The sequence below is a fragment of the Bidens hawaiensis genome, unplaced genomic scaffold (genome assembly GCF_021521415.1).
Source record: "Bidens hawaiensis isolate Kalapana, Puna unplaced genomic scaffold, B.hawaiensis_p1.1 tig00055339_1, whole genome shotgun sequence".
Taxonomy (NCBI): Eukaryota; Viridiplantae; Streptophyta; class Magnoliopsida; order Asterales; family Asteraceae; genus Bidens; species Bidens hawaiensis.
The window spans coordinates 88,790-113,369 of NW_027500003.1; the positions used below are offsets into that span (position 1 = coordinate 88,790).

Genomic DNA, 24,580 nt, shown 5'->3' on the forward strand with positions numbered 1-24,580 from the left:
GATCCGGTATGAAGGATATGTTTATCGGTTGTGTTAAGGAAATTATTAATAGTCCACCGATGGTAAAGGGAGGAATAGATTAGCGAGTGGATAGAAAAGATCGAAATGGTTAAGGATATTGGTAAGAGTCTAGAACATTGTGTAGTGAAATATGCTACAGATATGTTGGTAGATTATGTTGTATCGTGATGGAACACGATGGTACAAAATTACAGTTAGAAAATTATTACTCAGATGATATGGTCGGAATTTAAAATTCTTGTGCTAGAGCACTTTTATTCGAATAATTAAGTTCAGAGATTGGAAACTGAGTTATGGAAGATATAAATGTTGTGTGCTGATCACATAGAACACGCTAATCGTTTGAAGGAATTGTCATGTCTGGTAACATGGCTAATTACTCCTGAAACTAAGCGAAGTGAGCGCTATATTGGGACTAACTCCATCGATAAGGAGTATAGTTAACCCTGTAAAATATACAACATTTGGAAGGGTTGTTTCACAAGCCAACCTTGATATATTTGACTCTATGGGAAGCGGAATGGAAGGACGTTAGGTGAAACGTCGAGTGTTAAAGAAGAGAAATGATAAAGGAAGAAGAATGTCGAGTGATAGTAGGCCACAGGTGTGGTAAAGATGGACGTAATGCCACAATTGTAGAACCAAGTGAAGCCATGTGAACCGACAACCCCAACCCATTCGTGTACAACCACTCCGAACCCAACAACTTCAATAACAATCCATCCAAAGAAATCAAATTATGTCAAACAGTTGTACTTGCTATGAATGTGGCAGTACAGAACGTTTCAAGAGAAATTGCCCAAAGTGAACCAAGGTGTTGTTGGAAGATGAACCTCATGACAAGCATCAACCTCTGATCAAGCAAGGAGCCGTGCTTTTGTGAGTAATTCAAATAAAGCACGTCATGATCCAAAAGTGGTATTAAGTACGTTGTAGTTTTAAATCAATAGGCTTCAGTGATATTTTTACGGTCGTCGATAGAAGTTAGTTCCTGCTAACCTCCTATCATTCGGAAAGATACCGATTAGTGAAACTATAGAACCCCATATGGTAAAATCGCTAACGGTAAATCCCTAATGGTTAATTAAATTGTTCGGAATTGTCCTATTATTCTGAACGATTAACCTTTCCTTATTAACCTACGACCGGTAAAGTTAAGAAGTTGTGACGTAATAGTTAACGTGGATTGGCTAACTCAACATGAAGCTGAGATCAAATAGGACAAGAAGATGATTAGAAGCTCTCTTTCGGTCGATCAAGCGATTAGATACAGAGAAAAGTGTACGGTATTATGTTACCACTCTAATCTCATCTTGAGATGTTATAATATTTACGCAAGAAGACGTGGTGTATTAAACAAACGCGTTTGCCAAAGTATTTAAAAGAAAACATATAGAGGATGTTTCGGTGATACTTAGATATCCAGAAGTTTTCCCAGAAGAACTTCCTGGATTACCGCAAACCCGACAGGTCGAATTCAGAATCGATTTAATACCTCAAGCTGGCCCTGTTGCTAAAGCATCCTACCGACTTGCACCGTCCGAGATGCAAGAATTATTCAATCAGTTACAAGAATTGTTGGATAAGGTTTTATACGACCTAGTTAGTCAGCATGGGGTGCATCAGAGTTATTTGGGAAATGAAGGACGGAAGTGTTAGGATATGTATTGATTAGGGAGAATTGAATAAAGTGACTATCAAGAGTAGGTACTCACTTCTTCGAAGTGAATGATCTGTTTAATCAACTGTAAGGGGCGATTTATTTTAGAAAATTGATCTTAGATATAGTTATCACCAAATGAGAGATCCAAGAGGAAGACGTTGCAACAACAGTGTTTCGGACTCGCTACGGCCATTATGAATTCTTAGTTATGCCTTTCGGGCTAACAAATGCACCGGCAGCATTCATGGAACTCATGAACCGAGTCTGTAAACTTTATTTTGACAAATTTGTCATAACATTCATTGATGATATTTTGATATATTCGCAACGTAAAGAAGAGCACGAACGATGTAAGGCCCCGAACCCGGTGACCCTACTTTAGCGTCGGATTTACTCATAAACACAGTTCTTCAAATCAGAGTTTATTAAAACTTTTCGCGGAATATAAAACATCAATCATTGGTTACAAAACATTAAATCTTTTCTTTGATACCATAACACAAAACTTTATATTTAAAACATCTTTACTTCTTTCTTCAGATGCCAGCCGTTCAATCCATGCCGTGTGTCATCCTCATGCTAACTCTATAATCAGCTCACCTGCGTGCATACTAAAAGTCAGCTACGCTGAGTGAGTTCTAGTTAATCAGGCAACATACAATTTTATTCTCATATATTTCTTAACGTATCCGAAGACACATATTTCTACCTTAACCTCGTATAAATATCCATAGGAGGATCATCACGTAATATCTATTAAAAGAACCTTTACCATTACCATACAATATAGAATTTCCATAGGAGGAACACTCTGTATACTTTCCATAGAAGGAACACTTTACTATCCATAGAAGGAACCCTATACTTTCCATAGAAGGAACCCTATACTTTCCATAGAAGGAACCCTATACTTTCCATAGAAGGAACACTATACTTTCCATAGAAGGAACATTATACTTTCCATAGAAGGATCACTATACTTTCCATAGAAGGAACACTATACTTTCCATAGAAGGAACATTATACTTTCCATAGAAGGAACTCTATATATATCCATATAAGGAACACTATCTATAAGTTATTATTTAATATCCATGTAAGGAGCTAATCACTTCCCTTGACGATACGTGCAATATCCGAAGATCGTTCACGTACCGACAAGCTTCCATTCATAATGTTTATACATCATCCTCACATTACATACAATATTAATATCTTTATTTACATCCTGACAGTACGTGCAATATCCGAAGATCGTTCACGTACCGTCATGCAATCAATCATATCTATCACATATATCATACACGACATACACATAAAATTATATCCTTTCATTCATACTTTCTTACTTCCATACTTTCTTACTTTCTTTTATATTAACTTACTTTCATATCTTACGTTATAAAGGGCATTATGCCCTACATTCCTCGAGTATTATTAGGGCTCGGTTCCCTTTTCGCAACCATACAACCATACATTATCATTTCTTTCTTCTATTATCTCTATCATGCTCATACGCATAAACTTACATAACATACTTACCTTATTCTTAGTGCTGCGACCTGACAGTACGTGCAATATCCGAAGATCGTTCACGTACCATCAAGCAATCATTCATACATTTCATATTATCCATATAAGGCATACACTTATCTCTTAGGATAAGTGTATTAACAAACATATTGAGTATGCACACAGCCCCGAAAACGTAACACATAAATGGGGCTAGAAACTCACCTGAATTCTGCTTCTTTTTCTGATAGCTGAAAATCCCCTCTTTAACTAAGCTCGGCTAACTGTACAAGTTACACGTATCAATACTCGTCTGACCTAATCTGGTGGCCTAGTATTAGCTTACTTTAACTTATCGCTTTATACTTTATTTTCTAATCAAACTTGGCTTTAGGCGAAGTTAACCCTCGGGCGAACTTAGCTTCAGGCGAAGTTAAACCTTAGGCGAACTTGGCTTCAGGCGAAGTTATCCTTAGGCGAACTTGGCTTCAGGCGAAGTTATCCTTAGGCGAACTTGGCTTTAGGCGAAGTTAAACCTTAGGCGAACTTGGCCGTAGGCGAAGTTACGCTAGAAGGCGAAGTTACGCTTGAAGGCGAAGTTCATCAGGCGAACTTAATCTTGCAGGCGAAGTTATCGCGCTGCAGATCTGTTTGCCCATAAATCCTTCGTTTCTTAGCCAAATAACTCGATTTTGGTACCCACGGAATCGTATGATCGGCGCCTACAAATCCCAACCATCAAATCGGCCTAAAATCGATGTTTTAGGGGTCCGATTTGGGCAGTTTGGGTTTCGGGTCCGGTTAACCCATCCAATCCTAACCATTTTCAGTAATATTAGCTTTGTTGGATTTGTTCTTACCTTACCAACTCAGATCTATCAACAAAATCTCGGGTCTCGGCTTCGAATCTCGATCGGTTAGAATGTGTGTTTTGAGTGTGTGAAGAAATAGATGTAAAATGAAGATATTTTTGGGGTTTTGGGGGTATTTATATCCCTGAAATCCCATTCTCATTTAACCCATCTCAATTAATCCAAATCCATAACCAACGTCCATTACCCGACACTAGCCCGACCCATACCAACTCCTATTCTTTTATTTATTTCCTGATAACCCGAGTAAACTTTCCCTCTATTATTAAGTAATATAGTTAATATTATCTTGAAATTTCGGGATGTTACAAGTCTTCCCTCCTTAAAGAGGTTTCGTCCCCGAAACCTAACTTATTCCCTATAAAAGGAAAACTTCTTATATTTACACGCTTTATTGAATCGCCTTCGTTTTCTGTGTTACCCTTCTTACTTCCGACTTTGCAGTCATCGAATGGTGGTCATGTGTATTAGCTATTTAAGGTAACTTGTCCATGAGGCCCTCAATGTACCAAGTCTCGTTTCGATCTTTAAGAGGCTTTGCTTTATATCATACTAAATGCTAAAGCCTAAGTCGACACTCTATCACAACACGTCAATTTATCATGACTAACATGCATTCAGACAATTCGTACCATAAGTAATAAACACCAGTCTAAATTTCAACATAAAACAACACGCACCGAGTCATCAATAAGTTACACATAGATTTAATACTTATGGCTAGCATCTAGCCTTTTTGAATGTCTTTTCTAATCATTCGGAGGAATCTGTTAAATCTCAAGCACTCTTCTCTCCTTCATGTCCTCCCTTTGGCTTCTTGCAATCCCTTGCTAGGTGCCCACGTCCTCCACAGTTGTGACACCTATGGTAATCATCACATTCCCAAGAGGAATGTCCTGCTCTTCCACACCTGTAGCAAACACCTAATCCCTTTCTGCACTCTCCGGGGTGTCTCTTCCCACATTTTTCACAAGCAGTGAACCCCTCTTGCCTTGCCTTCTTTTTGCGTGGATCCACTTCATTGGCTTCCTCTGGTTCTGGGGTTGGGTTCTTTTTCTTCGGTTCCATCTTCTCCCCTTCACAGTTGGCAAGGTCCTCATAAATCATCTCGGCCAATTCCACGGCTGAGTCAAATGTTGCGGGCCTACTAGACTAAACCAAAGTGCGAACATTCCAAGGAAGTCCCCTTACGTAACACTTGATCCTTTTAGCTTCGGTGTTCACCATGTCAGGTACCAACCTAGACATGCGGTTGAATTCAGTAGTATACTCCCGTTGTGTCATCTCTCCCGCTTTCAAATTTAGAAACTTCATCTCCACTCTTTCAACTTCTGTATCAGCGCAGAACCTCTTCATCACCATGTCCTTTAGATCATTCCAACTCATCGCCTTGATCTCTTCACGGGTCTTCCTCTGCTCCACACTCTCCCACCAATACATAGCCTCATCTTCAAAAGATTGAGTGGCATAACCGACAGCTTGGTCAGGACGGCACTCGCTAATGCGGATAACCTTATCCATGGCGGTTATCCACTGAAGAGTAGCGATTGCGTCTCCTAAACCAGTCAGCTTAGGCGGGTCACAACCTTTGAAGGACTTATAGTTGCAACCGCCTCGGCCCCTCTTCCTATCATCATCTTTCACAGACTTTACCTCACTCGAGTCACCCCATTCCCTCTCGTCATCCTTTCTATTATTACCACCTGCCCCTTCAATGGTTCGTTCACGGCTTCCAGCAGATCCTTCGGGATTCAGGTTCTTCACAGCAGCAACTACAGCTTGAACAATGGCTGCTTGAACTGCAGGGCTAAGTTGAACTTCTTCGTTGTTGTTCTGGTCTCCTCCTGCGGCGCTCCCTTCATCTTCGGTGTGGGAAGCTTCTTCTGCCGAGGGTTGCCGGACAAGACGAGGCCTGCCACGACGTCCAGTGCGACCCCCAGTTCCCACAACTTCTCTAGATCCTGCCATCAGTATTCTTAAAGGGACAACACAAACATCATCACTCAAGGAACTATTTAGTACAAGGATAGCAAGGCTAACAGGTAATAACAGTGGCCAGCTGTGACTAGCTGATCACGTTGCTTTCCGTGTCCTATTCGCTTCCCTTTATGAGTCTATTTGTGCTGGTTCTACTTAAGCAGTTAGTCAAATCAAACAATCAATTACCTCTATCCTTATCGCTCACGTATCTTTTCTTTCTCATTAACATATATCATTTAATCATACACCTTACCTTTACTGATTTTTGCTTGAGCGACACATGGCATTCTTGAACTGGCATCTTCTTTGTTTTCTTACTTAAATCCCATTCTCTGTTCGAGTCTAAGCATATAGGATGCTTAAATCTCTCGAACTTATGCTCTGATACCAACTTGTAAGGCCCCGAACCCGGTGACCCTACTTTAGCGTCGGATTTACTCATAAACACAGTTCTTCAAATCAGAGTTTATTAAAACTTTTCGCGGAATATAAAACATCAATCATTGGTTACAAAACATTAAATCTTTTCTTTGATACCATAACACAAAACTTTATATTTAAAACATCTTTACTTCTTTCTTCAGATGCCAGCCGTTCAATCCATGCCGTGTGTCATCCTCATGCTAACTCTATAATCAGCTCACCTGCGTGCATACTAAAAGTCAGCTACGCTGAGTGAGTTCTAGTTAATCAGGCAACATACAATTTTATTCTCATATATTTCTTAACGTATCCGAAGACACATATTTCTACCTTAACCTCGTATAAATATCCATAGGAGGATCATCACGTAATATCTATTAAAAGAACCTTTACCATTACCATACTATATAGAATTTCCATAGGAGGAACACTCTGTATACTTTCCATAGAAGGAACACTTTACTATCCATAGAAGGAACCCTATACTTTCCATAGAAGGAACCCTATACTTTCCATAGAAGGAACCCTATACTTTCCATAGAATGAACACTATACTTTCCATAGAAGGAACATTATACTTTCCATAGAAGGATCACTATACTTTCCATAGAAGGAACATTATACTTTCCATAGAAGGAACTCTATATATATCCATATAAGGAACACTATCTATAAGTTATTATTTAATATCCATGTAAGGAGCTAATCACTTCCCTTGACGATACGTGCAATATCCGAAGATCGTTCACGTACCGACAAGCTTCCATTCATAATGTTTATACATCATCCTCACATTACATACAATATTAATATCTTTATTTACATCCTGACAGTACGTGCAATATCCGAAGATCGTTCACGTACCGTCATGCAATCAATCATATCTATCACATATATCATACACGACATACACATAAAATTATATCCTTTCATTCATACTTTCTTACTTCCATACTTTCTTACTTTCTTTTATATTAACTTACTTTCATATCTTACGTTATAAAGGGCATTATGCCCTACATTCCTCGAGTATTATTAGGGCTCGGTTCCCTTTTCGCAACCATACAACCATACATTATCATTTCTTTCTTCTATTATCTCTATCATGCTCATACGCATAAACTTACATAACATACTTACCTTATTCTTAGTGCTGCGACCTGACAGTACGTGCAATATCCGAAGATCGTTCACGTACCATCAAGCAATCATTCATACATTTCACATTATCCATATAAGGCATACACTTATCTCTTAGGATAAGTGTATTAACAAACATATTGAGTATGCACACAGCCCCGAAAACGTAACACATAAATGGGGCTAGAAACTCACCTGAATTCTGCTTCTTTTTCTGATAGCTGAAAATCCCCTCTTTAACTGAGCTCGGCTAACTGTACAAGTTACACGTATCAATACTCGTCTGACCTAATCTGGTGGCCTAGTATTAGCTTACTTTAACTTATCGCTTTATACTTTATTTTCTAATCAAACTTGGCTTTAGGCGAAGTTAACCCTCGGGCGAACTTAGCTTCAGGCGAAGTTAAACCTTAGGCGAACTTGGCTTCAGGCGAAGTTATCCTTAGGCGAACTTGGCTTCAGGCGAAGTTATCCTTAGGCGAACTTGGCTTTAGGCGAAGTTAAACCTTAGGCGAACTTGGCCGTAGGCGAAGTTACGCTTGAAGGCGAAGTTACGCTTGAAGGCGAAGTTCATCAGGCGAACTTAATCTTGCAGGCGAAGTTATCGCGCTGCAGATCTGTTTGCCCATAAATCCTTCGTTTCTTAGCCAAATAACTCGATTTTGGTACCCACGGAATCGTATGATCGGCGCCTACAAATCCCAACCATCAAATCGGCCTAAAATCGACGTTTTAGGGGTCCGATTTGGGCAGTTTGGGTTTCGGGTCCGGTTAACCCATCCAATCCTAACCATTTTCAGTAATATTAGCTTTGTTGGATTTGTTCTTACCTTACCAACTCAGATCTATCAACAAAATCTCAGGTCTCGGCTTCGAATCTCGATCGGTTAGAATGTGTGTTTTGAGTGTGTGAAGAAATAGATGTAAAATGAAGATATTTTTGGGGTTTTGGGGGTATTTATATCCCTGAAATCCCATTCTCATTTAACCCATCTCAATTAATCCAAATCCATAACCAACGTCCATTACCCGACACCAGCCCGACCCATACCAACTCCTATTCTTTTATTTATTTCCTGATAACCCGAGTAAACTTTCCCTCTATTATTAAGTAATATAGTTAATATTATCTTGAAATTTCGGGATGTTACAAACGACGATTAAGAAAAATTGTGGAAGTGTTAAAGCAAGAAGAGCTATACGCGAAGTTTTCAAAATGTGATTTTGAATAAAGAAGGCATAATCCCTTGGTCATGTTGTAAAACAACAAAGATTTCACAAAGATCCAAATAAGATAGAAACCATTAAAATTGTGCCAAGCGCCGATTTTAAGTCTCCCTGATGGAGACGATGGTTTTGTCGCGTATTGTGACGCATCGCGTAAAGGGTTAGGATGCGTGTTGACGCAGTATATTAAGGTTATAGCCTATGCTTCCCGACAGTTAAAAGTACACGAGTAAATTTACACTACTCACGACTTAGAACTGGGAGCGATTATCTACGCACTTAAAATGTGGAGACATTGTCTCTACGATACGAAGTGCACCATCTTCACCGATCACAAAAGTTTGCAGCACATATTTGGTCAGAAGGAACTGAATATGAGGCAACGAAGACGAGTCGAGTTGTTAAGCGATTATGACTGTGACATCCGTTATCACCCTGGCAAGGCTAACATCGTAGCCGATGCCTTGAGTAAGAAAGATCGGGTTAAGTCATTGTGAGTGCGAGTGCTGGGGATGATAGTCCAGTCGAACCTTCGAACCTGATTCGAGTCGCTCAACGTGAGGCGTTGAAAGAGGAACAATTGGAAAAGAAGGAATCTTACGGCAATGAGGAGAATTTCGAACAGCGCGTGGACTAAATTCTCTACTTCGAAAATCGGGTTTGGATCCCGACCCTCCGTGACCTTCGTGAATTAATCATTGACGAAGCGCATAGATCGAAATAATCCATACATCCGGGATCGGATTTGACTATTGATGATACGGATATCTGAAAGGATTTTTATTAATGGTCGAGCTTGGAGAAAGATATGGTCACGTGTGTTGGTGAATATTGAGTTATGCAAGAGATAAGGCTGCACACCGAAAACCCTAGGGAACGCCACAACGACAGAAAATTCGCCAATGATAGTGGGAATAAATTACAATGAATTCTTGCCCAAATTCCTGATGGTGAAATGGTATCTCGTCGTGGAGTGCCATTTTCAATTATCTCAGATCAAAATAGTCATCCTACTTCCATTATTGGAAGGCGGGAAAGGAAGCATCGAGAGCTTGAAGCTTTTTATGGGTGAAGTCATTATCACCAATTTGTTAAATTGAAAATGAGCGTCAATCAAGCCATAAGATTTTAATTGATTCGAGAAACAACCAATCGGATTTATAATATTTAAGACAAGTTGAAAGCAGCGCGTGATTGGCAAAGGGTTTATGCCAACGTTCAAAGGAAACCATTGTCCCTGAATAGAGGTGACAAGGCATTTTAAGGCATCACCTTAGAAAGAGGTGATATGAGGTTTGGCAAAACCGAAAATAGCTTCTTAATAAATTGGACCCCATGAGAACTATCTCCATGGTTGGTCATTTAGTTTATCGATTAAAGTACTCTAGGGGCTAAGTACTATACAGGATATTTTGCCATGTATACGGATTGAAAAGTGCCTAAGCGATGAGGCAACGAAAGTACTAGTAATAGAGGTACTCATAGAAGACATGCTTGATATCATAACTAATTCCGTAGAGATAGTAGACGGGAAAATTAAACAGTTTGGACATACCAAGCTTTATTAATTAAGATTAAGTGGAATTCACAGCGAGGACCAGATTATACCTGGTAACGCGAGGGTAAATTCTGAAGGAAAAACCCCCACCCTTCTCTCGGAAGGGAATAGTAGGCGTGTAAAATTTCGAGGACGAAATTTCTTAACGGGGGGAGAATGTAACGATTCCGACGAAACCAGGTATACCCTAACCGGTAGACGTTAGTTACGTCATATGTAATGTCGGGTACATGAGTTACCATGGTAATTGTACGAGAATACATGGTTCATTGTATTGATTGTACGTGAATACATAATTCATGGTATTGAATATGCGATCAATCGATCGATAGTTATTGAAACCCGAATGAATCGAGGGTTCAATTATAGACGAAATGTATAATATTTAGCGATATTTACAAAGTATTAAAGCTTCGGGATAAGTGAATTAAAGCATAGAAAAAGGATTTCGATTTAATGGTACGTCGGTACGTTAAACGAAACCTTTATTACCAAACCGAGCAAGAGACGATCGATCAAGCCGAAAAAGATGCACAATTATTAATACTATGATGTTTTAAGTTAACAAATGTCATGGTTTAAGTTTTTAAATCGGTTTTATATATATTTCGTTTTTAAGCCGAAAAACGACCGTTTTAACCTCGTTTTAAGCCAAATTTAACATTTAACCGAAAAACGAACTGAACCAGATTATCCAAAACATTATCCGGATATCCGATATCCAAATGAGTGGCCAAGAATGAAGAGGTGGGTCCCACCCCACCCCCTCACTACTTCCGGTCGCAACCCCCTCACCCCATTTCATTTTATTTTTCTTTTTTACAAGCAATTCCATGTTCTCCCTTTCCTCTCCACAAGATCATGATCCAAAACCGAGCTTTTGTAGCAAGAAAACAAGGTAAAGAATCGAGTTAATCACGTTTCCATCTTCGTTTCTTGAGTTTATTTGCAAGAAAATGAGGTTTCAAAGATGAAAACCGATTCTTGCATGATCAAGTGATGTATACGGGTTATACAAGGGATCTTGGTCCAAGAAAGGAGTTAAACGAATCAAAAACGAATTTTTACGGTTAAATCCTTGTTTTAGTATCATAACCTTAACCATGAAAGAAATGGCTTGATCGTGAGTGTAACTTGCTTGGTATTGTGGTATGTTGTTTGTAGGCTCTGTGTTTAGTGGTAGATAAGGCGGAAAGACGAGTTTGTAGCTTGTAGTGGCGGAAAACGAAAGGTATATTCGGTTTATGTCGGTGTATGTGTTTTTGGACAGATTGTTGGTCGTTTAGAGTTAGGTCATGAAATTTTTCAGGGATGTTCTACACATGAAAATAAGAGTTCTGTGAATTTTTGGTAATTTTTGGAAAAAAAAAGGAATATTTGGGAAATTAAATGCTCGGTTTTGGCCAAAAATGGTGAAAAATAGTTAAATATCATGAAAAATTCTGGAAAATTGCAGATAAGCTTTTTATATCATGTATAAGTGACACACAAAATTTGAGGTCAGTTGGAGAAGTCTAAGTAGGCTTTTCGGTTAAACGAGTTCTAGGGATTCTAGCTCGGTTTTAGTGAAAATGGCATGTAAAAAGGGGATTTTGGTTCTGGAAAATTACAGGGGACTATGTGGATGGCAGGGGACATCCAGGAAAAATTTGGGATTTTTCTAAGATCGTTTGGTATTTACGACATATTTAGTGTTTAAATGGTGTTTAAAAATAGATAACTAAATTTTAAATATAAGAATTAATTCTGGAAATATTTTTATAAAATTCCCCACTGTTAAAAAGTGATTTGTGAAAAACTTCAAGATCCGAGAGTAAACGGATAATTATTTGTGCTAATTATCAAACTTTTAAAGTTAAAACGCGTAAACCGGTGAAGTTCGCTTAAGCGAGATGACTAGTGTATAAAAACCCTAAAAATGAACTATTTTCATATAAATGAGTTAGACAAGTAAAAATAAATCATCCGAAAATAATTCGGATGATTTGAGTAATTTTAACCTATTTTAACAGTTTCCGGTACGCCAAAGACGGAAACGGGTCCCGCGGCCAATCGGGACGTCTAAACCGAGCTATAATTTCACATCTTTAATTAAATTATCAGTCAACCACTATTTTCGGGTCGTGTGTGACCAAACTCATTTTTGAAACATAAAAACGGATAACCGTGCTAGGCACGCAAAACGAGAAAAACGACTAATAGTAGTTGTGACCATGGAACTCTAAACGACATCACAATCTGAGTCCGGAGATGTGTTTCTGGGTTAACCTTGCCCCCAGAACGGGTACGGTGCTGGGTTAACAGTGTCCCCAGATGTACCAGTTGATACGGTTAAAAGATTATATAAACAATAAGTGTATAATAACGATCTTAGGGATCATATTACAGATTGGACGCGTTAATTGATAACGATTGTTGTTACCTGCTTGCATGTGCTAAGGTGAGTTTCACGAGCCCCTTTTTCTGAATTGTTTTCAAATATTTTCCCGGGGCGGAAAGCATGTTACTATTGAAATGTTTAAATACATACTGAACGCATGGATTTGCGTGTATTTATAAATATTTGATTGTACGGGAATCGTACGGAATGGGTACAGGACTAGGTTAACAGTGTCCCCAGATGTCTTTAGAAGTGTTTCCGGGTTAACATTGCCCCCGGAGTGAGTACAGTACTGGGTTAACAATGTCCCCAGGGGTCCTTAGAAGTGTTTCCGGGTTAACATTGTCCCCGAAGTGAGTACAGTACTGGGTTAACAGTGTCCCCAGGGGTCCCTAGAAGTGTTTCCGGGTTAACATTGTCCCCGTAGTGAGTACAGTACTGGGTTAACAGTGTCCCCAGATAATATTATATTATGATATGGATTTATCATGGTTTACTATAATTGTGAAACTCACCAACTATTCGTAGTTGACCCGTTTTCTCACATGCTTTTCAGGTACAATTAAGATGAAGTGATTGCTTACGTGCTAAGTGCTTGATGTGTGTAAGATTTGCGTGCAGGATGTTAGGATACATTATAACAAATAGAATTGTGTATCGTATTGTATGATGCGTGTATCACCTAGACGGTAATGGAATACAAGATAATGTAATTTGAAGTATATTAATGCATTCAGTTTTCTTTATAAACAATGTGGTTGATATCAGAGGTGTCTGTCGCATCCCGTTACGTTTCCGCTGCGGTTACGGGGTGCTGGATCTAGAATTACGTTGATGAGATCTCGCCATATCAGAAACGCCTGAATTATTTTCCAGATCCAATTCTGGCCGTTTCCGATGAGTCTCTTCCGTAATTCGTTTTTGATTACCTAAATTGGAACCTTCCGGTGCCAAAGCACGTCCCATGTTTGTGGGAGTGGGACCAGTTGGTTCTCTAACATTTTCTAGGGTAAAACCCCCAGGTGTTACCTCAGTGATTCGTGACCCTGGAGCAGGGACACGTTCGAGAGCACGACCACTTGGAGTCGTGATACGTGCAAAAACACTAAGATCCGGAGGTGCTTCTGTGTTAGTTACATGTGAATCGGGTGCAGGAGTTCCCGTTGGCCCTTCAGGAAGTTTACTCATATCAAACAAACCAAAAAACTAACGGTGAAAAAATTATGCAGTTCTAACACTAAAAACGGATGGCACCAATGAAGAAACACGGATCCAATCCCCGGGTATGGGTCTTGGATCCAATGAATCCATAAGGTAAAGTACGATAATTATTATTAAGATATGAGAGTAACTTCCCAAAGTCCAATGACCAGAACCTGCAAAACAAACACCGTGAGTCTCGTTACAGGAAGGACAAGAGGGGGGGGGGGGTCTTCCTGTAACCACCATCCGGCGTGAGAATCAGTAACGTTCGTAAATGGAGAAAGTACTGAAGTAAACAGACTAAGTGTAGTCAGAATGCAAGTGAGTGAATGAATACCTCATACCGTTTGACAAGGTATTTATTGTCGAAGGATGTAGGAAGGTGATTGGGCCAGCTGTCCTCTTCTAGAAGATCTTCGATAACCGCCTGGACGCGTGTCCTTTTATGATAGGTTGAGCTATACGCCCCATGTGCATAGGTATAAAACCTGGACACGTGTCGCCCAATGATAGGATGGCTCGCCTCCTGGCCATGTTCACGGTTATAACAACTTGGCCAGGTGTCCTTTGCTCATTGGCTGGTAGGTCACGTATTCCTCAAGTAACAATCGTGAATATTCTTCTAGGTGATAACTGGTTAATGACAGCTGTCCAGCTGGCACTTCCTCCTGGTTGTTCGGGCGGACTGATATCCTGTCCTGCAGACGACTTCTGAGGGTGTAGGAATGCTTCCGCGCGTGGTATGAGAACGTTCCTCCTCTATCATGATATGCGGGTGATCCGTATGCCCCGCGGGTGGCCTATTAGAGGTTCCTCTATGACCCGCGGGTAGTACTTAAGGGTATTTGGGTCTTTTTGGTACCTTACCTCTATAATACCGGTTCCCATGGTAACTAATTATTAGTAAACTTCTTGTGCATATCTTTTGCATCATTGCAACAAACTCACTGTAATTTACAACCATTCGACCTGCAAGTTAAGCTCCCAAATATTAGTCAAAGATTTCTGCTTATAATAGCCAGTTAGCCACTTACAACCGGATTTAAAAAGATTTCGTTACATCAAAACTCTAAGATATTTACAAGGAGATTTCTGTAATAATAGCCACTTGTTCCCTGATTAAGCATGCGCAGTCGACCGGATAACCAGGCCTAAAATATCATAATGATCGAGCACGTAACTCTAACTATTTCCATGAGCATAAGGAACATCAAGTGAAAACATCCAAAACAGATAAAAGGGGTGTGTGAAATTTAAATATGCACATGATAACGTTCGACTACCGATGAAATAAGTGCAACGGTAAAGGAAAGATTATATCAATCATGTTTTGTGAGTGTGGGTAGTGGCATTAAGCTACGTAGAATGTTAAAACCTTGACTAATAACCGATAAGTTCAAGACCATAATTAAAAAAACAAGTTTCACTTAAATAACGAATATATACAAGTTCTGCATTCCAAGATTGTAATATCATAACCCAACATGAGTTTAAAATTATTAATCTTGCATTCCAAAGTAAGAAACAAAAAGTCACCTTAATTAATTCAAGGACAATAAGGCCATATATTCATACAAATATGCAGGATATTAAAGGCAAGTTTAACACAACTAAATTTAGGATATATTGATATCAACTACAGGGGAAGCTCGATGCAGCTTCATCAACTTACTAGCAAACTTCAACCTTTCATCCGACGTAATCATATTGAGCGAGCGGGGACGAATAACAATCTTTTTTAAGAAAGGCGAGCATGCAAGTATATACTTTAACAAACATGCTTCGTTCTCTGAACCTTTACAATATTTAAACATCACACTTCTTAGCTGCAGCTGCTCCGTTGTATTGCAGTCTACCGGTAGAGGCGGGCCAGCATCCTGAAAGAATCACCAGTATTCAGATACAAAACTATATATGAATTTATAAGACAGGCAGTATGATACATAGTTACATACCCAATTATTTGTTGTGATTTTAAGAGTCTGCAGATTCGGGCAGCTCCTAATCAATTCAAAAGTACATGATAATTCCAAACCAACGTCTAAACACATTCTTGATAACTTAAGAGCCTTGAGACTGGGAAATGCAGTAGAAAACCTATGTTTAGCATCACCTTCCGTCAACTACAAAAAAAAAAGAGTTATTAGCTTATTTCAAATACTATTACTTATTAGTTATCAGATTTAGAAAAATACGAGACTTATGTTTTTGTAAAGTAAACTTCAACGACTTCACTTCGCATTAATTACCTTGCTACCCATAAAATCCAACTTAAGCTCTTGAAGTTTTGGAAGAGAAGCCATAAGCTTATTCATAGTGTCAAGATCACAATAATATAAAGATAGTATTTTGAGATTTTCAAGTTTTGCAATCCCGGCTACTTTTATTTTGTCTGAAGAAAGATCAACAGCCAGTTTCAAACTCTCAAGTAAGGGACACTTCGTAATGAACTCCCAAAAGACATTACTGCTTTCTTCAGATAGTGAATACAAATCTAAGCTCAATAGATTTGGAAAACCATAAAAATTAGGCGGAGAAGGACGGAAGCAACAAGTATCGAGTTCCAAATGTGTCAAGTCTAAACAAGAGAAAAGATGGGTAGGCAACTTATATGGTGTTTCATTATAATGCTCGAGAATGAACTCCTTAATTCCTTTTCTAGACAAGAACAAAATCCAATGATTGATATCATCATCTTCAACATCCAATTCTTCGTCTACCGGAGGACACACTTTGTAATGGATCCCCTAAGATGAAGAAGAAGTCTGCTAATTATAACTTTCACTTGAGTATTTTTAGCTTTTGTTTTTCGTAAACACTCAAAGAAGTTGTCATCAAATACAAGTTGGCTAAGCATAGTCCACTTAAACCTCCATGTTTTTGATAAGACGTCAGTCCTCACTGCGTCTTGTAATGGCAATCGATCCAGAATATTTGTTACCACGTTATCTGGCATGTGGCTAATAAAATCTCCTCCTGGTGCAAACTTATGTCTCCCGTGAATCGTCGTCTCCATTATTCTAAGAAAATGAAGCATATTAATCATCATCATGATCGAGCATACATAAAATAGAACAAACAATAGCCATGATTTGCTTTTATTAATTAAAGACCGGGTCAAAATATATTGTATGTTACTATACTAACATGTATTGTTTATTTCACGGACTTCACTCCCTCCTTATTTATTTTCTCATTCACGTATTAATTAATCTTTAGCTTTATTATTTAGCAAACTGGATTTTAATAATCCCACCCTTGGTAACAATCTAACTTATGTTAATTTCAACTTTCAGTTTTGTTACTAATAATAAACTTAGGTAAACAAAACATTAACCACGCTTATTTTTTAATAATATGAATATTATAACGAAAAATAAATTAAATGATTCATATGAAGTCAAAGGGCCTTGTTTGATAAGATAAAAAGGTGGATGTACAAGCACTAACTTTCCTTGTTTGAAGGCATTTATGCTCATTATTTAATCTTCTCAACACCCAAGATTCAACACCTTTTGGTTTCGAAACTAACATTGATCAGGGACATTGAAATTTGTCTGGGTCTGTCTTTTTCCCCCTACCACCAATATTAATAGGGCCCTTAGTCTTACCTACCACAACCTTTTGTTTCCCTTTTTCTAAAGAACCCCCTTCACTTCTCTTTGTTTTACCAGCATGTCCTTTGGCTTTTGGTTGACTGTCAATATGCACTCCATGATCATCAATATCAAAATCTGGTACATTACCACCACATTGTACCCTTAATCTGACTTTATCATCCTTTGCAAAAAACAGCTTCCTCCTCCTTTTAACTGAATGTCTTTTAACCAACAAATTCACTTCTTTCTTGGTCCCAAACTCTTGCCCTATGAAAAAGTTGACTCTAGATTCCTTATCCTTATTTGCATTTGCCCTTCTAACAGTATGCAAGTGGTATTTTCTAATACCAGTCTCATTCTCGTCAGATTCTGACCCACTATGTATTTTGTCATTGTCAATAATTTCATCTTGTATATTTATATCTTTAGGGTCAGGGTTCTTATCTTTCACTTCTAAGTCAACATTATTAGTGTACTCCCTCATATCAACTTCAAGATCATCGGTAATTTTGCACTCATCACCTCTAAAATCAATATCACTATCATTGTCACCCTTATGCACAACCTTTATTTTCACATTGAAGTCACTATCACTATCACTATCATCCTCACATAAATTACCTTTAAAGTCACTATCATCACTATCATATTCACCCTCACTATCAGTCTCAACCCCACCCTCAATATCACTATCAACCTCACTCTGTAGCACAACATCCTCATCCTCACCATCTGGCCCAATATCACCATCTAGCCCACCTTCACCCTCTGGCCCAACATCTAGCCCAACATATGCACTAACATCAACCTAACATCAACCTCTGGCCCAATATCAACATCTAGCCCAACATCTGCTCTAACATCAACCTCCGGCCCAATATCAACATCTAGCCCATAATCACCCTCTGGCCCAACAACTTGTTGCCTAACATCTACATCAACATCTAGTCCACTATCACCTTCTACCCTACAATCAACATCTAGCCTATCAACATCTAGTCCACTATCAACCTGTTGCCCAACATCTACATCATCACCCTTTAACCCAACATCCACCTCATCACCCTTTAACCCAACATCCACCTCTAATCCAACACCACTTGACTGCCCAAAATCAATTGAACTCCCAACACCACTTGACTGCCCAAAATCAATTGACCTCCCAACACCACTTGACTGCCCAAAATCAATTGACTTCCCAGCACCACTTGACTGCCCAAAATCAATAGACTTCCCAGCACCACTCGGCTGCATAACAGGGACAATAGCATAAGGTCCAAGCTCATCAATTTCTTCAATAGACAATGATATGCCTTTTTTGGCTTAGGTGAAGACCAAAACTCGTTAATATCTTTAACCCCATGTTGAGTATATACATTAATGAGCTTATAATGTTCCACATGTGTAGCTAACCTCAGCACATCTTGGTCGCTACACAGGTCTTCAAGACCATCATCTAATACTTTCTCAGGATGTAAAAATTGATATAAGATAATATCAACAGTGGAATACCCTAACACATTCATCATTTCACTAACTTCGTGAATGGAGAACCTGTCAATGTCAATCATGTCCACGAAATTAAAAGTGCCTCCTACATATGTGTGATTTGGAGGACTAGTCAATCGACCACCATGATGGATCTTTAAGCTAAAAATATTTGGATAACCAGCTGCAAAATACCATAACTTTGTAAGTAAAATGCCCAATAAAAAACTAATTATCAAAGACAAAAATAGTAATTTCAGTAAGCCATTACCGTATATTAGGTCAACATCATAATCTTCCCCAGTTTCGCGTATTTCCCAGGTCATTTTTAGATGGAATAGATGATCGATGATGATGATCGTGGAAGATGAGCGTCGGAGAAGACAAAGAGGTGAAGAAGATGAAGGATTAAAAATGAGAATGAAAAGACGGGGGGTGTTATAAAAGGGGGGAAATGATCTGGGAGGGGAAATTACGTTTTTACCCTCACGTGCATCCCTTGTGATGAGAGTTAACGAAAAAATCTAACTGGGTTAGTGAAAAAGGACGTAACGTGCAACATTTTAATAATCCCACCCTTGGTAACAATCTAACTTATGTTAATTTCAACTTTCAGTTTTGTTACTAATAATAAACTTAGGTTAACAAAACATTAACCATGCTTATTTTTTAATAATGTGAATATTATAACGAAAAATAAATTAAATGATTCATATGAAGTCAAAGGGCCCCACTAATCCCGTTGCTCCAATTTAGCAACCAGTGTTAGACCACGCCTTTGTATCAGGTCAAACCAAGTGTGCGTGAATTGGACCACCTGACTTGCTCCACTTGAATTTGTGGCCATTCACACCACCAGTCCCCAACTGCACCTTCGTATTAATATGTCACGTGGCTTGATAAATATTTGCAAGTCGTTATTTAAAAAATATCAGAATTCGTGTAATTTAGATATTTTTAGTGTCTTTAACATACAAATTTAATTTACTAGCTTTTCAAACAAAAATTATATGTTGAGGACTTTAGTGAAAAATATAATCAGTTATTATTATTATTATTATTATTATTATTATTATTATTATTATTATTATTATAACGGAAAACTAAATGCTAGAGTATACTTATGATATTTGCATGTTTAGTCCTCAGAGTTTTAGATTTTTGCTATTAAAAAAACAAATTTGTTGTGGCTACTGATTGGTTGTTAAGATTGGAAGCCCACTATAAAACTATACAAGTACATCATTCATCAAGGAAAACTAAAGTGACAAACTACAATTTTTACTCTTGACAACATACTTCTTTGCTCTTTTAGACTCCACCTTATGGTCGCACATATCTTAGGGATGCGGAACACCGCAGTTGGGAGCGGTCATGTTGTGTGCGGAAAGGGGGCGACCTTGGTACGACCGGTGCCGTTCTCTCTCTCTCTCTCACACACACACACACACACATATATATATATAAGGAGGGTGTCCAAGAGGCTTTAAACCACAGCAGGACATTATAAATAAGGGCTTTGAAGCCCCGTTTCTTTAGTGGCGATTACGTGACACTGTGGAGGGGCTTCGATGCCCCCACCATAGAGAATAGCCTTAGTAGCGCGTTTATTTTAAGCAATATCTTCAACCTCATACCCGGTTTAATTGCAAATCTATAACTTGAGTAAACCAGTAAATAAGTTGCATGCGTAAGACAACCATAGCGCAACGCGTCAAAGAATCTACTAGTTAAAATTATTTGAAAGCCAACTCATCACATGACATGAGTGTGAGTGAGCTTTTATATTTGTTTTTTTGTTTATTTGTTTTTTGAAAAACAAAAACCACTTTTAAAAAAGCTTCATTTTAAAGCTTTTGAAGGAGTTTTACCCAATGTTTTCACACCCGGCCCGGACGTTGACCCGGACACTTTACCGGGTCAAAGGTCGGACCGACCTGGAAGGGCGGACCGGTATTTGACCCGGATAACGCCATATATATATATAATTAAAACATATATAAACAAAACTAATATGTAATATAATAATAATAAGTGAATAATAAATTGAAAATGGGAGGTTAGGTTAGAACCGTGTGTAAAGTTATTTACATTATAAATAAATAAATAAATATAAGATTAAAACACACCCCTATTTCTTTTTCTCTTTCACAAACCTGCTTATTTTGAGAGGTGGCGGATGAACAACGGCCGGAATTGTGGCTGGAATTATAGTCGGAATTGCATGTTGCCGGTTCACCCGTCGGGTCGCCGGGTCCGGGCTGACCACCACCCGCAAAACCCGGCCGGGTTTTTAGAAAATGGCCTGAATACCTGACCCGACCCAGTATAGAGACCGAGTCCCGGTCGGAGGACCGGTCCGGCCAGGCAGGGCCGGGTTTCAAAACACTGGTTTTACCAAACACATTTTGTTTTTCAATAAACAAATAACAAAAAGAAAAAAAAAGTTTTAGAAGCTCACCCAAAAACCCCTAAAGGGTGTCTGTTTGTCTTAACGTACAAAATGTTAATGAGCTGTCACACTTGTAGTTAAAAAACAAATAAGTTTATTACATAAAGTAGACCTCGTCACAACCTCTTATTACCCTAATGCAAGTAAACAAAAACAAATAATTTATTAAATAAAGTAGACCTTGTCACAAACCTCTTATTACCCTAATGCATGTAAACTGTAAACAAGTAAAACAGTTATACATTAATACATTAAGAATTATAGGTTATGCGAAAGTATGCTTTCTAGTTCATTTTCGGATATAGAAATAAACGCGTCCATTTGTTTAGGGCTAAGGCACAAACCAATCTCAAGATCTTCCGGGGAGTCTTTGCTTACATTAACAGATAAATTATCGCCATACTCAAGCGATATAGTCTCGTACTTTTCCATCTTTCCCCATCCAAAATCGATGTCGTAAACATTGAGTTTTGGTGTTCCAGCCACACCCATTGTGGGGACTTGTATCATGAGTTTCTCTATCCATGACATAGAATCTTTAGCCAATCCTTGTTTACTGTTTACAGTTTCCCTTATAGCCGTCCCTATTAACTCAACCGCCGTTGGAAACCCGTTGCTTCGTGTAATTAAGGCTGTTTTCGTCGTCGCCACACACGGCCCCACGCAATTACCAAAATAAGTTTGAGGAACCGGTGGATTTAATCGAGTCCTCCAGTCGGCAACACACGCAAACCGTTCCACTTCATACTCGCCCTTCGCTCCTTCAACTTGAACACGCGATTTCGCTATACAACTCCACACAAAACCACATCCTACAACAAAAGATGATACATATTCCAGTGTTGGCAGCTGATCCAACACCCATTTCTTTAGCCTATTGATCTGTGACCGAGTCAAAACTAATGTGTATCGAAGTTTATCCGTTTCGGGATCAAGCTGAGGTACTCTGTAGCTTTCATTAATAGATTTAATCGGCGGTAAACTGAAGAAAAAATCATCTAAAGAACTCGGGTACTCGATAACCCTATCATAAAACGGAAGCGATCCACGAGCTAAGAACAACTCATCCGTACCATGTTTGTATATCGAAGTCCACGCCATCAAGAAATCATACCTTGTTCGTGCGTCACAAAGCGAGTGATGATTCGTGAGCCCGATCGTAAACCCTGAGTTAGGAAATACCGTAACTTGAATCGAAAAAACCGGGATTTTCACAACACCATTTTCTTTAAACGGTGTTTCTAGTAGCGGTACAAGTGGGAAAAACTTGTTACATTCCCGCGGATGGTTTTGTTTGAGTTGGTTGTAATCAAGATCGCATTCTGCGAGAGTAAAGGCGAGCGAGTCTCCTTCTACGTAACGGATTTCGGGTTTTCTAGGAACGTCTGAGTCATTTGCGGCTGGAAAGAAGATCAAGTTACCCGCAAATGGGAAGAAGTGTTGAAGCGTTATGGACAACGAGTGTTTGAGCGTTGGAATAATTGTTTCGACGAAATGGGATTTGGGATGAGGGAAATCGTAAAATAGAAGCTGATGAATTGGATGGAAAAGGATCCATACGGTGTCAAAGAGAGTAAGCGCCACTGATCTTTCGCCGACGGTTTTGGGCGGTGGTGAGATACCGCATTTTTCTAAAACTTGCAGTTGCCGATTAGAGGCCATTTTTGCTTCTACCTCAACTGCAATCAATCAACAAATACGTTGAGATACTGTTTGAGAGAGTTCTTTATTTAAATTAGAAGGGTTTTTTTCTTTTAATAAGATAAAGACCTGCCCGAATTTTATGTACACCATTTTTTCATCGTTAAAGTCTTAAAGATAAGAAATTGGAACATGTGGCTACTAACTAAACGTTTTTTTGTCATGTTAGGTAATAGACAAACAAAGTCCACATGAGTGGGCTGGGACACTAGAATGTTGTGGACGATATTTCCCAACTAAAGGTTTCAAAAACGTGAGAATCTAGAGAACCCCTTCCTAACCCTCAATTGTTTTCTCACATCCTTCTGGAACACTCTCGATCACCTACGTCATAATATTTTTGTAAGAAAAAACCTTAAACAAATCATAAAAATAATTGAGAAATTATAAGACCAAAAAAAATAAAAAACAAAATGCTTAACTAACATCTCCATTTAAAAAAAATCTTGGTCTAGCCTTCAGGTTTAGTTTAGAATTTAGGGATAGGTTTGTAAGGGGTTTAAGTTGTTTGCCACGTATAATCATTAGCTTGATTTAATAATAAATGTATGTTACTTTCAGTCAAATGGTTGTGTGTTCTAGTGTTAACTGAGATATAGATATAAAATAAGGTGTGGAAAAAATTAACTATTCAAAAAAAAAAGTTGGTTGCCATGTGGAAAAAAACTGTAATGGTCACAACCCTCGAGGGATGAGATTTTTTTCCCGAATACACATATTCATACCTGTTCGGTACCGGTACATGTATCCAATGTTGTAAAAGCAGGTTTAGAAGACCGAGTGGCTACAATGTATTTCGCCGAGACAAGTTTCTTTAACTCCGCCTAATTAATAAGAATCGATCAAAGACATTCAACCTTAGCCAGAATCGCATCTAATCGATGAACTTGGGCCGATTTTAACTTTAAAAAATAAAACACAATTCGTAATTAACATTTTTTAGAAATAATTTATTATTTAAAAATGTATTTTTCTTATTTATAATGACATTCACCTATTTTGTTATAAATATTAGTAAACCTATGATATTTGACACATATATAATATCCAAACTACCAAGTCCGTCGTCTAAGGTCCGCCTAACGGCTTTTGTATCCTTGCATGTACCTGCACCCATACCCGTCTATTCCGTATTAGTACAATTATTCAAATTTACTGATTTTAGGTACTGGTATTACGGGTACTCAGTACCCATTTAGAATACGTGGAGGGTTTTATTGGGGTTTTTATCATGACCTAACTACCATGTGTTTTTTTATCATCTGGCGGTTCAAGGTTTCAAGTGGACTTTTCAAAACCTAATAGTCTTATATCTTCCGCATCTTTTCATCGATTGATAGAAAAAATCTCATCCCTGATTC

At 38.5% G+C, this 24,580-nt stretch overlaps 2 pseudogenes; both read right to left on the reverse strand.

The window, feature by feature from the left end:
- Window positions 1-15,785: 15,785 nt before the first annotated feature.
- LOC143601080 (F-box/FBD/LRR-repeat protein At1g13570-like) lies at window positions 15,786-16,995 on the reverse strand (annotated as a pseudogene).
- Window positions 16,996-21,662: 4,667 nt separating this feature from the next.
- On the reverse strand, window positions 21,663-23,193 carry LOC143601081 (malonyl-coenzyme A:anthocyanin 3-O-glucoside-6''-O-malonyltransferase pseudogene; annotated as a pseudogene).
- Window positions 23,194-24,580: the final 1,387 nt, after the last annotated feature.